This window comes from Oncorhynchus masou, chromosome 24, assembly GCF_036934945.1.
Source record: "Oncorhynchus masou masou isolate Uvic2021 chromosome 24, UVic_Omas_1.1, whole genome shotgun sequence".
In the NCBI taxonomy this organism is placed as follows: Eukaryota; Metazoa; Chordata; class Actinopteri; order Salmoniformes; family Salmonidae; genus Oncorhynchus; species Oncorhynchus masou.
The window spans coordinates 41,939,181-41,952,249 of record NC_088235.1 but is presented as its reverse complement, the minus strand read 5'-3'; the positions used below and the strand labels follow the sequence as shown (position 1 = coordinate 41,952,249).

Genomic DNA, 13,069 nt, shown 5'->3' with positions numbered 1-13,069 from the left:
CTATCTGAGAAGTAGTTGGTGAACCATGTCTCAGTCACTAACATGTGTGGTAACTTTATAATTCATTAGAAAGGCAAGGCACTCTGGGGAAATGTGCTAAATGCTTTACAGTAAAAGTATCTTACTGCAAAATTACTCAAGTAAAATAATCTTTACTGTAAATCAATTACAGTAACAATATTAGATACTAAAATATGGTATGTTAACATACTGTTATTTTTTACAGTAACTGTCAGTAAATTACTGTAAAAACAACTGGATTTTTTCTACAGTGTACTGTTATGTGGTATCTAGAAAACAATACTATTTTCTGGTGTATTGCCCGTGTTGTGATGAGTCATGGATATAACTAGACCATTCTCTAGAACGTACCAGGGGCCTCATTTATAAAACTGCAGAGGATTCACAAGGTGGCATATGGAAGAAACACAGAAAATGCTTACACACAAAAATATTCTGATTTATAACACAGTGCTCACGCACATCCCATGCCGGTTTCCCTTTATAAATCACAATCAACTTGAAATTTTGCACACGTGAGCGAGCGTCTTGTCCCACACTTTTAACGACCATAATTGCTTATAAATAGTCAGCGAAACAGCCCTAATTAATATTCATCCATACTGACTGCATGACGACAATGACGGCAAATCCCGACAGAAAGGCTAAAAAGAAAACATTTCACACAGTGTGAAATGGAAGTTCTTGTAGGGGAGGTTGAAGCAAGAACAAATATATTGTTTGGTGGACATATGGGCATGTGGGCGTTACAAATGCCAAAAATGCGTTAGAGTGGCAGCATGTGGCGGACGCTGTGAATGCTGCTGGCTCAGAAGGTCGGACCCTCTCAGAAATAAAAAAAGAAGTGGTCCGACATAAAAGTGGAGGCCAAAAGGCTCATAACCTTACACACACAAAGTGTTTGTGCCACGGACAGGGGGAAAGGGGACCCTGGAGCGCAACCCCCTTGATGAGCAACTTGCCGGTGTTGTGCCAAAAAGCTCCCCCCCTGCCAGAATTACCCCCCTTCGTGTGCACACACTCAATTCTTCATTGCTGTGACATGCTTGCTAGTATCTCTCCCATGTCTATTTCACTAGTAGTTGTTCTGAAATGTTTAATGCTTGCCTACATTTTACTCCCTCCTCTATGTTTAATAAAACACACTTTGTAATAACATTTTGTAATGTTTAAGAAAATAATGATAATACACAAATATTATCACACAAAAACATTACAGAAAGTTAACAAACATTAAATAAGAAATGCAAATTTCGATCTTTGCATTATAAGATATAAAATGACAATAAATCAAGTATAAAAAGACAATATATAACATAAAATATTTTGAAAGCTGCAACAGCTCGACTGAACATTTAGACCACTTTTTATAGGAAGTTTTCCAGGTGATACCGTTGCCTGGAACTCAAGCCTAACCTCACATTTACATTTACATTAAGTCATTTAGCAGACGCTCTTATCCAGAGCGACTTACAAATTGGTGAATTCACCTTCTGACATCAGTGGAACAGCCACTTTACAATAGTGCATCTAAATCATTTAAGGGGGGGTGAGAAGGATTACTTTATCCTATCCTAGGTATTCCTTGAAGAGGTGGGGTTTCAGGTGTCTCCGGAAGGTGGTGATTGACTCCGCTGTCCTGGCGTCGTGAGGGAGTTTGTTCCACCATTGGGGGGCCAGAGCAGCGAACAGTTTTGACTGGGCTGAGCGGGAACTGTACTTCCTCAGTGGTAGGGAGGCGAGCAGGCCAGAGGTGGATGAACGCAGTGCCCTTGTTTGGGTGTAGGGCCTGATCAGAGCCTGGAGGTACTGCGGTGCCGTTCCCCTCACAGCTCCGTAGGCAAGCACCATGGTCTTGTAGCGGATGCGAGCTTCAACTGGAAGCCAGTGGAGAGAGCGGAGGAGCGGGGTGACGTGAGAGAACTTGGGAAGGTTGAACACCAGACGGGCTGCGGCGTTCTGGATGAGTTGTAGGGGTTTAATGGCACCGGCAGGGAGCCCAGCCAACAGCGAGTTGCAGTAATCCAGACGGGAGATGACAAGTGCCTGGATTAGGACCTGCGCCGCTTCCTGTGTGAGGCAGGGTCGTACTCTGCGGATGTTGTAGAGCATGAACCTACAGGAACGGGCCACCGCCTTGATGTTAGTTGAGAACGACAGGGTGTTGTCCAGGATCACGCCAAGGTTCTTAGCGCTCTGGGAGGAGGACACAATGGAGTTGTCAACCGTGATGGCGAGATCATGGAACGGGCAGTCCTTCCCCGGGAGGAAGAGCAGCTCCGTCTTGCCGAGGTTCAGCTTGAGGTGGTGATCCGTCATCCACACTGATATGTCTGCCAGACATGCAGAGATGCGATTCGCCACCTGGTCATCAGAAGGGGGAAAGGAGAAGATTAATTGTGTGTCGTCTGCATAGCAATGATAGGAGAGACCATGTGAGGTTATGACAGAGCCAAGTGACTTGGTGTATAGCGAGAATAGGAGAGGGCCTAGAACAGAGCCCTGGGGGACACCAGTGGTGAGAGCGCGTGGCGAGGAGACAGATTCTCGCCACGCCACCTGGTAGGAGCGACCTGTCAGGTAGGACGCAATCCAAGCGTGGGCCGCACCGGAGATGCCCAACTCGGAGAGGGTGGAGAGGAGGATCTGATGGTTCACAGTGTCGAAGGCAGCCGATAGGTCTAGAAGGATGAGAGCAGAGGAGAGAGAGTTAGCTTTAGCAGTGCGGAGCGCCTCCGTGATACAGAGAAGAGCAGTCTCAGTTGAATGACTAGTCTTGAAACCTGACTGATTTGGATCAAGAAGGTCATTCTGAGAGAGATAGCGGGAGAGCTGGCCAAGGACGGCACGTTCAAGAGTTTTGGAGAGAAAAGAAAGAAGGGATACTGGTCTGTAGTTGTTGACATCGGAGGGATCGAGTGTAGGTTTTTTCAGAAGGGGTGCAACTCTCGCTCTCTTGAAGACGGAAGGGACGTAGCCAGCGGTCAGGGATGAGTTGATGAGCGAGGTGAGGTAAGGGAGAAGGTCTCCGGAAATGGTCTGGAGAAGAGAGGAGGGGATAGGGTCAAGCGGGCAGGTTGTTGGGCGGCCGGCCGTCACAAGAAGCGAGATTTCATCTGGAGAGAGAGGGGAGAAAGAGGTCAGAGCACAGGGTAGGGCAGTGTGAGCAGAACCAGCGGTGTCGTTTGACTTAGCAAACGAGGATCGGATGTCGTCGACCTTCTTTTCAAAATGGTTGACGAAGTCATCTGCAGAGAGGGAGGAGGGGAGGGGGGGGAGGGGGAGGAGGATTCAGGAGGGAGGAGAAGGTGGCAAAGAGCTTCCTAGGGTTAGAGGCAGATGCTTGGAATTTAGAGTTGTAGAAAGTGGCTTTAGCAGCAGAGACAGAGGAGGAAAATGTAGAGAGGAGGGAGTGAAAGGATGCCAGGTCCGCAGGGAGGCGAGTTTTCCTCCATTTCCGCTCGGCTGCCCGGAGCACTGTTCTCGTCCTGACCTCGTCCTGACAGGCAGCGCAGACATGATCCTCCGATGATGAGATGGTTTTCATACAGGACTGGTGGAACCATTGTGGGCAGCGGTCACAACCAATCTGAAATTTATGATGAAAAATGTTAATATATTTAATACATTCTCGAATTACAATTATTTAATTGGTAGACAAAGCAGATGATACTACCTCTAAAAATATTACGGTTACACAAATTTGTGCTCCTAAAAATGTTCCTTTAGAAGTAAACAGGAAATTACCCAGTTAGTGTCTTCCTCATTATTGTCCACCTCCCCACAGAAGTGGCATAGTTGGCTCAGGTCATATAGCAAAACATAATGTCAAGTAGTCTATTCATCTTTACATGTATTTTCCTGGGTGATCAGGGAAATAGGGAATAGTATAGCTTTCTAGGAACAGAATATTTAAATACATTGACCAGCACAAAAACATCCTGTGGCGGACTGCAATAGCATCGAATAGTCCCTGCGATATGCAACTGTTCAGGCAAGTCAGGAACCAATACACGCAGTCAGTCAGGAAAGCAAAGGCTAGCTTTTTCAAACAGAAATTTGCATCCTGTAGCTCTAACTTCAAAACGTTTAGGGACACTGTAAAGTCCATGGAGAACAAGAGCCCCTCCTCCCAGCTGCCCACTGCACTGAGGATAGGTAACACTGTCACCACCGATAAAATTTCAATAAGCATTTCTCTACGGCTACCCATGCTTTCCTCCTGGCTACCCCAACTCCGGCCAACAGCTCTGCATCCCCCGCAGCTACTTGCCCGAGCCTCCCCAGCTTCTCCTTCACCCAAATCCAGATAGTAGATGTTCTGAAAGAGCTGCAAAACCTGGACTCGTACAAATCAGCTGAGCTAGACAATCTGGACCCTCTCTTTCTAAAATGATCCGCTGCCATTGTTACAACCCTTATTACCAGTCTGTTCAACCTCTCTTTAGTATCTTCCAAGATCCCCAAAGATTTGAAAGCTGCGGCGGTCATCCCCCTCTTCAAAGGGGGTGACACTCTAGACCCAAACTGTTACAGACCTATACCCATCCTGCCCTGCCTTTCTAAAGTCTTTGAAAGACAAGTTAATAAACAGATCAAGGACCATTTCGAATCCCACTGTACCTTCTCCGCTGTGCAACCTGGTTTCCGAGCTGGTCATAGGTGCACCTCAGCCACGCTCAAGGTACTAAACGATATCATAACCGCCATCGATAAAAGACAGTACTGTGCAGCCGTCTTCATCAACCTAGCAAAGGCTTTTGACTCTGTCAATCACTGTATTCTTATTGGCGGATTCAATAGCCTTGGTTTCTCAAATGACTGCCTCGCCTGGTTCACCAACTACTTCGCAGATAGAGTTCAGTGTGTCACATTGGAGGGCCTGTTGTCCAGACCTCTGGCCGTTTCTATGGGTGTGCCATAGGGTTCAATTCTCGAGCCGAGTCTTTTCTCTGTATACATCAATGATGTCGCTCTTGCTGCGGGTGATTCCCTGATCCACCTCTACGCAAACGACACCATTCTGTATACTTCTGGCCCATCTTTGGACACTGTGTTAACTAACCTCCAAACAAACTTCAATGCCATACAGCTCTCCTTCCGTGGCCTCCAACTGCTCTTACATGCAAGTAAAACTAAATGCATGCTCTTCAACCGATCGCTGCCCGCACCTGCCCGCCCGTCCAGCATCACTACTCTGGATGGTTCTGACTTAGAATATGTGGACAACTACAAATACCTAGGTGTCTGTTTAGATTGTAAACTCTCCTTCCAGACTCATATTAAGCATCTCCAATCCAAAATTAAATCTAGAATCGGCTTCCTATTTCGCAACAAAGCATCCTTCACTCATGCTGCCAAACATATCCTCGTAGAACTGACTATCCTACCAATTCTTGACTTCGGCGATGTGATTTACAAAATAGCCTCCAACACTCTACTCAGCAAATTGGATGCAGTCTATCACAGTGCCATCTGTTTTGTCATATACTAGCCACCGCTGTGACCTGTTTGCTCTTGTTGGCTGGCCCACGCTTCATATTCATCGCCAAACCCACTGGCGCCAGGTCATCTATAAGGCTTTGCTAGGTAAAGCCCTGCCTTATCTCAGCTCACCGGTCACCATAGCAACACCCACCCATAGCACACGCTCCAGCAGGTATATTTTATTGGTCACCCCCACAGCCAATTCCTCCTTTGGCTGCCTTTCCTTCCAGTTCTCTGCTGCCAATGACTGGAACGAATTGCAAAAATCACTGAAGCTGGAGACTCAAATCTCCCTCACTAACTTTAAGCACCAGTTGTCAGAGCAGCTCACATATCACTGCACCTGTACATATCCCATCCAACTACCTCATCCCCATACTGTTATTTTTTTTTATTTGCTCCTTTGCACCCCAGTATCTCTACTTGCACATTCATCTTCTGCACATCTATCACTCCAGTGTTTAATTGCTAAATTGTAATTATTTTGCAACTATGGCCTATTTATTGCCTTACCTCCCTTATCTTACCTCATTAGCACACACTGTATATATACTTTTCTATTGTGTTATTGACTGTATGTTTGTTTATTCCATGTGTAACTCTGTGTTGTTGTTTGTGTCGCACTGCTTTGCTTTATCTTGGCCAGGTCGCAGTTGGAAATGAGAACTTATTCTCAACTAGCTTACCTGGTTAAATGAAGGTGAAATAAAAATAGAATATAAAATGATGAAGGGACAGTGCAGTTGTGGGACCTGGGTGTGTTCAGTGCTGGGGGGGGGACTATCCTCATCTGCAGGACAGTTTGAAGAGGTGTGATCAGACTCACTCAGGATGGGGGAGTCGTCACAGAGAGAGAGCGCTATTCCTGCTCTCTCTTTGATCCCGTAAAAAGACCTGCTGGAACTGCATGAGGATGCCCTGCCCCATTACTGTCCCAGACTTGTACATGTTGACAGAAGTTGTTTCAATTTCCTCAATGTCTAGTATTCTGTTTAGTTTCCACCCTGGGCCAATACCCTCTCTCTTGACATAGGGTAGTGTGCTCTTATAGCACTCCGCCATTCCAGGGGATGGTCTGGTTAATATAGCACCATGTCAGGGGATGGTCTGGTTAATATAGCACCATGCCAGGGGATGGTCTGGTTAATATAGCACCATGCCAGGGGATGGTCTAGTTAATATAGCACCATGCCAGGGGATGGTCTGGTTAATATAGCACCATGCCAGGGGATGGTCTGGTTAATATAGCACCATGCCAGGGGATGGTCTGGTTAATATAGCACCATGCCAGGGGATGGTCTGGTTAATATAGCACCTTGCCAGGGGATGGTCTGGTTAATATAGCACCATGCCAGGGGATGGTCTGGTTAATATAGCACCATGCCAGGGGATGGTCTGGTTAATATAGCACCATGCCAGGGGATGGTCTGGTTAATATAGCACCATGCCAGGGGATGGTCTGGTTAATATAGCACCATGCCAGGGGATGGTCTGGTTAATATAGCACCATGCCAGGGGATGGTCTGGTTAATATAGCACCATGCCAGGGGATTGACTGGTTAATATAGCACCATGCCAGGGGATGGTCTGTGTGGGAAATGAAGTTGCGTACGTTCCCCTCATTGTAGCAGTCAGCAAATAGTGTCTCTGGATTGTCCTTGAGGATCTTTTTTTAAACGTACTCCTTGCAGTGTTATTTTTAATATCCATGGGGTACTGTATTGTAATGTCCTCTGGACAGGAATAAGCCATTGGGGTGGAGTGGGGGGTTGGGAAACTCTCCTGCCATTGTTGGGCTCAATAGTTTTCACACATCTGACTTCACACTTCAGTACTAATTGAAGTTGCCGCCAGGTCTGTTCTGCCCTAGCAGCTTGGTAGTTTAGTGTACTTATTTACTTAGCTTTATGTAACAAAATTACCTAGAGATGATTGTCTTACTTTTTGGCTTCAGAAGTTGCTTCAGACTGCATATTACTCACTCAGGATTGTCTTGGATGGTATTTCCAGGTTCCGCTGTGTTTCTTCTGCAGGTTTTTGTTTGTTCTAAGTTTTTTCTTGATAGTCCTTGGTAGTAATACTCCATTCAGGTAATTTTGTTTTAGATATGATTTTAGATATGGATTTTTTTTCGATTGAAGGTTTTATTGTTGAGGTTAGTATCCTGTATAAGTCCATGCAAAAAAATGTGCGTTTATCTACATTTATCCAACTCTATTTCTATAATTTTTTAGAAGAACTCCGGAGCCCATAAGCTAGCTAGCTAGCTCTCTCTCTCTCTCTCTCTCTCTCTCTCTCTCTCTCTCTCTCTCTCTCTCTCTGACTCTCTCTTGCAATAAGTCTATGGATTGAACTGCATTTCTGTCCTTGACAATCAGTGTTTTTTAATCATGCTCTCTCTCTTTTCCCTCTCTTTCCGTCCCTATTCCCCTCTCTCTTTCTCTCGCTCTCTCTCTTGAACGTACGCACACACTCAAACTCACTCGTGGCCCAGACACACGCGTCCCTTTGGCACCCTCCCATCCCTGTGAGGTGCCCACACACTCCAGACACACACAGAGGCCCTGTTGTCCTGCCCCAGACCCCAGCCACACAGAGACGGACTGGGAATCATTAATCACACCAAACACATTGACAGGCCTCTCAGAGATGGAGCAGGAGCGCTCTGTCAATAGAGGATAAATTGTTAGATTAGGGTGATTCACTCACAATTCAGTATAAGACTTTAACGTGTAGGCCTATGGGTTTAGAATAAAAGTAACATTTTCAGGTTAACATTTTAACATTTAAGTAATTTAGCAGACGCTCTTATCCAGAGCGACTTACAAATTGGTGAATTCACCTTCTGACATCCAGTGGAACAGCCACTTTACAATAGTGCATCTAAATCATTAAGGGGGGGGGTGAGAAGGATTACTTATCCTATCCTAGGTATTCCTTGAAGAGGTGGGGTTTCAGGTGTCTCCGGAAGGTGGTGATTGACTCCGCTAGCCATAGTGACTCCGGTTAGCCATAGTGTTTATTCAGTATGTACTGTATGTTTTATTATATGTCTTAGAAGAAGAAACATAATGAGGACATCCTCTCTTGCTTAGTCAGAGTATGGCTAGAGGAGACCGTGGCTTTTTACTCTTGTGTATTTCTCAGCACCAGAATATCTTACAAGACTCTTTTCAATATTAGGAGAAAGACCAACGTCTTGGGTTGAAATGGGGACCGTTTTTAATCTCATATCTTATTATTCCAACATGGGGTTATAAGCCATCAAACACACTCTGTCTACTTGTGACTACCAGCCCCATCGCAGGGATTGGAATTTATACAGTATGCTATTGGTTGTCACAACGTTTGCTCAGAGTTTATTCCTTTTGTAACAGGAGATGAAGCAATATAAGTCTTAGAAATAGCCTTTCTTTGATTGAACGATATTCCTAACACAATTCAGCACTTTATGCTGTGAGAAGAACATATTACATTTTCAATACATTTGTGTGTGTTTGCACGTGTGTGGCAGAAAAGAATATGTGTGTGAGATAGAGGCAACGAAGAGAGCTTTTTGTAGCACAAGCCCAAAAGAACTTGGGATTTATTATAATGGTGTGGATAGTGACAACTAACCCCACATTTCATGTGACCTAGGATAGGATAAGTAATCCTTCTCACCCCCCCCCTTAAATGATTTAGATGCACTATTGTAAGTGGCTGTTCCACTGGATGTCAGAAGGTGAATTCACCAATTTGTAAGTCGCTCTGGATAAGAGCGTCTGCTAAATGACTTAAATGTAAATGTAAATGTAAATGTGACAACCATACTAGGGAGGTAGGGTGCTGCTGAAGAATCAGATTTTTTTATTTGATTAATTAATAATAAAAAATATAGCTTTTAAAAAAACATATTTCTTCCCAAAAGTAGTGTGTGGGCAAAAATAAATATAATCTCCCAACCACCCCCTTACAAAATATTCTCAGCAATGTGACAACCAACCTGTGAGACAACCAAACTTGGTCTCCAATTGTCAGATGTATGTACTTTTTAACAGTCAACTAAAATCCTAAATCATCCTCAACTTCATAATCTTCATCATCATCATCATCATGTAAATATCTCACCATGAATATGACAAGCCCCTGTCAACAGTGGTTTAACGCAGTTTCATGCCACACCCCCTAGCTAATCTCATGTTATTTTAACATTTTTGCCATGAGGCTGAGATTTTATGTTGTTGCTGTTTTAGAGCTCGAGGATTCTTGAAAGACAGGACAATTTAAACTTTTTTTCATCAAATGCAACTAACTGGATATATGTCAATTCGGTCAGATACCATAAAAGGCATTTAATTTTTACAATTATTGTGCAAAAAGTGTTTAAAGGCCTCGATTGCTTAATGCTAACATTAGATTATTCAATTATGTAATATAAATCTCCAAACTTATTTTTGTTTTGTTTTATAGGTATATTAAATTCTCAGAGGCTAATTTAGTTCGCATTTTGGCATGTTTTTCTAGATTTAGAACATAAAACAACATTTATAAAGCAAACATTATCCCTTAGGTCTAGCACTGTAAATACTTCAATTGTTTGAACATATGTTGCAGAACAGTGATTACATTTGACAAAAAAAAACATTTTAAGGGTTTAGTCATCAGTGACTGAGTTGACTAAGGGTTTAGTCGCCACTGACAGAGTTGACAACAGATACTCAAAACAAGTGAATTACAAACATATGAAATAGAGGGAAAATGATTCATCTGAAAATCCCCAATAAACACATTAATCTGTCTGATGGAGTTGGCATTGGATAAAAATCTGTCGGAGTTGATGTCATAATGAGTTGACAAAAAAAATATGTTTCTTATTCAATCAGGTGGAAAACACAGTAGCAGTTTAGTATTTCTTCAGATGCTTTATGACTTTAAACCCGAATTAAATTAATATTGTATTTTAATCGATCAGGCAGATGGAGTTGACACTTTATGGTTGTGGCCATGGTGATTCAAATAGTGTTTAAATCTATCAAAAGCAGAGAAAAGTAAGCCCCTCCTTCTCTGACCGTTTTTTCTACACGTCCTATTTTTTTCACTCAATTGTAACGCGGAAGTCAGTGAAGCATACTTATGCGGATGGGCGCTATGAAATATACTAAACATCATCACCATTGAGCCTGGGAGAAAGCGCCGGTTGGTGATCTTTTTTTGCGCTGCACCGTGTGTGCATTTTGAACGGGGGAAGTGAGCGTTTCATCGCCGCGGAGAACTTCGTAAAATGTAAATGTCTGGCTACATTGTAACTGCTGCTTCTTATATAAAAAATTATCACAGAGACGACGCATGTCTTGATGGAATAGCTGAGACTATACGGATTGTTTGAATATCTGCACTCCACGATCACTGTAGCCTACATAAATCCATAACTGACAGTATTTCTACAGCATAAAAATAAGGTGGGTGTGACATTAGCCTACTTCAAAAATAGTATGTGCGATATGGACCCATAGCGAATCAGCTGCTTTATTCTGAATATATTTAATGTCAGCTAAGGCTAAATGGCCTAGGTATTCATACAGTTTTGTCCGGTTGGCGAGTAGGTTTGCTGTTATTGATTTTATTTTGTTTGCACAATAATTCTGTCACATTCCTCTGCTCTTTGAGAATGCCACCACTAGGCTATTCTTCTTCCAGTGTTGGCATTAATGGTCCTTTATTTGTGATTATGTGAGATAATCAGATGGAATATCCTCGGATTGGCTACCCTAAATAATATTGCGCTGTTCTTCAATGTACCATCACATATTTACTGTATGGAAGCCCATTCCTGCCACCAAAACAAACAATAAGAAAATGTCGATGTAAGTCAATATTTTGAGATACAGTACACATAGGATATGTGGTGGGGTACAAATTGTTTTCCTGGGGCCCAGAGTTTGTCCTGGTCTAGTAGGCTAACCAGGTAAAACTCCGGATGCTAGTTGTATGGTATGAAAATAATAAATCAGATGTAAAACAAACCGCTTTTATATGGGTTATGATGGGACCAGATTTTTTTTCTAAGCAGGTAAAATGCTGTTTTTTTTTAACTGGAAAAACTCCTGGCCCTAGGGATGATGAAACCCTTAAAACCCTGTCAAACTACAGTAACGTTGTTCTTGTTAAGATGGCGCTGGAGAAGAAGGCAGACGTTTTACGTGCCCCCAACCAGTAGTGTTTTTTGTTTGTTTATTTGCGTTGTTTGTAACCTATTTTCATACTTATTTTTTACATAATGTTGCTGCTTCCATCTCTTATGACCAAAAATAACTTCTGGTTATCAGGACTGCGATTACTCACCACAGACTGGCAGAATCCTTTTATTCCTTTATTGAGGCTGATGTAAACGATATACTGCTTTCTCGGGAACAGGCCCAGATCCCCGTGATTTGTGTGAAGAGGAGGCGGAGAAAAAGGGTACGGAAGGGCGGGCTGCCTTCTGAGAATTCATAGGTGATTGAATAAGCCCCACTTCCTTCCACTCTGCTAGCCAACGGGCAATCTTTGGACAATAAAATAGATGACTTACGTGGACAACGGGACATTCAAAACTGTAATATCTTATGCTTCACGGAGACATGGCTGAATGACGGCACTATCAACATACAGATGGCTGGTTATACGCTGCACCGTCAGGATAGAACAGCGGCATCTGGTAAGACAAGGGGCGGCGGACTGTGTATTTTTGTAAATAACTGCTGATGCACGATATATAAGGAAGTCTCAAGATATTACTCGCCTGAGGTAGAGTATCTTATGATAAACTGTAGACCACACTACCTACCTAGAGTTTTCATCTGTATTTTTCGTAGCTGTTTACATACCACCTCAGTCAGAGGCTGGCACTAAGACAGCATTGAATGAGCTGAATTCCGCCATAAGCAAACAAGGAAACACTCACCCAGAGGCGGCTCTCCTAGTAGCCGGGACTTTAATGTAGGGAAACTTAAATCTGTTTTTACCAAATTTCTATCAGCATGTTAAATGTGCAACCAGAGGAATAAAAGCTCTTGACCACCTTTACTCCACGCACAGAAACACATACAACGTTCTCCCTCGCCCTCCATTTGGCAAATCTGACCATAATTCTTTCCTCCTGATTCCTGCTTACAAGCAAAAATTAAAGCAGGAAGCCCCAGTGACTAGATAATAAAACAAGTGGTCAGATGAAGCAGATGCTAAGCCACAAGAAGCATGAAGCAGATGCTAAGCTGTTTTGCTAGCACAGACTGGAATACGTTCCAGGATTCCTCCGAGAAGTACACCACATCAGTCATTGGCTTCATCAATAAGTGCATCAATCACGTTGTCCCCACAGTGACTGTACGTACATATCCCAACCAGAAGCCATAGAATACAGGCAACATCTGCACGGAGTTAAAGGCTAGAGATGCTACTTTCAAGGAGTGGGACTCTAACCCGGAAGCTTATAAGAAATCCCGCTATGCCCCCCAAAGAACCATCAAACAGACAAAGCGTCAATACAGGACTAAGATCGAATCGTACTACACTGGCTCTGGTGCTCGTCGGATGTGGC

The 13,069-nt window shown here is 43.4% G+C and overlaps 1 protein-coding gene across 4 annotated transcripts in view; it reads left to right on the top strand.

Annotated features, from left to right (window-relative positions):
* Positions 1-10,605: 10,605 nt before the first annotated feature.
* LOC135512201 (E3 ubiquitin-protein ligase MARCHF8-like) overlaps positions 10,606-13,069 on the top strand; it is a 140,075-nt gene continuing 137,611 nt past the window's right edge. For 2 of the 4 annotated variants that reach the window (XM_064933957.1, XM_064933950.1), the window contains exon 1: positions 10,606-10,949. The gene's annotated coding sequence lies outside the window, so the exon portion shown is untranslated. Of the gene's footprint in view, positions 10,950-11,904; positions 12,188-13,069 lie in introns of all 4 variants that reach the window. The other 2 variants (XM_064933951.1, XM_064933952.1) reach the window with 2 other exon arrangements.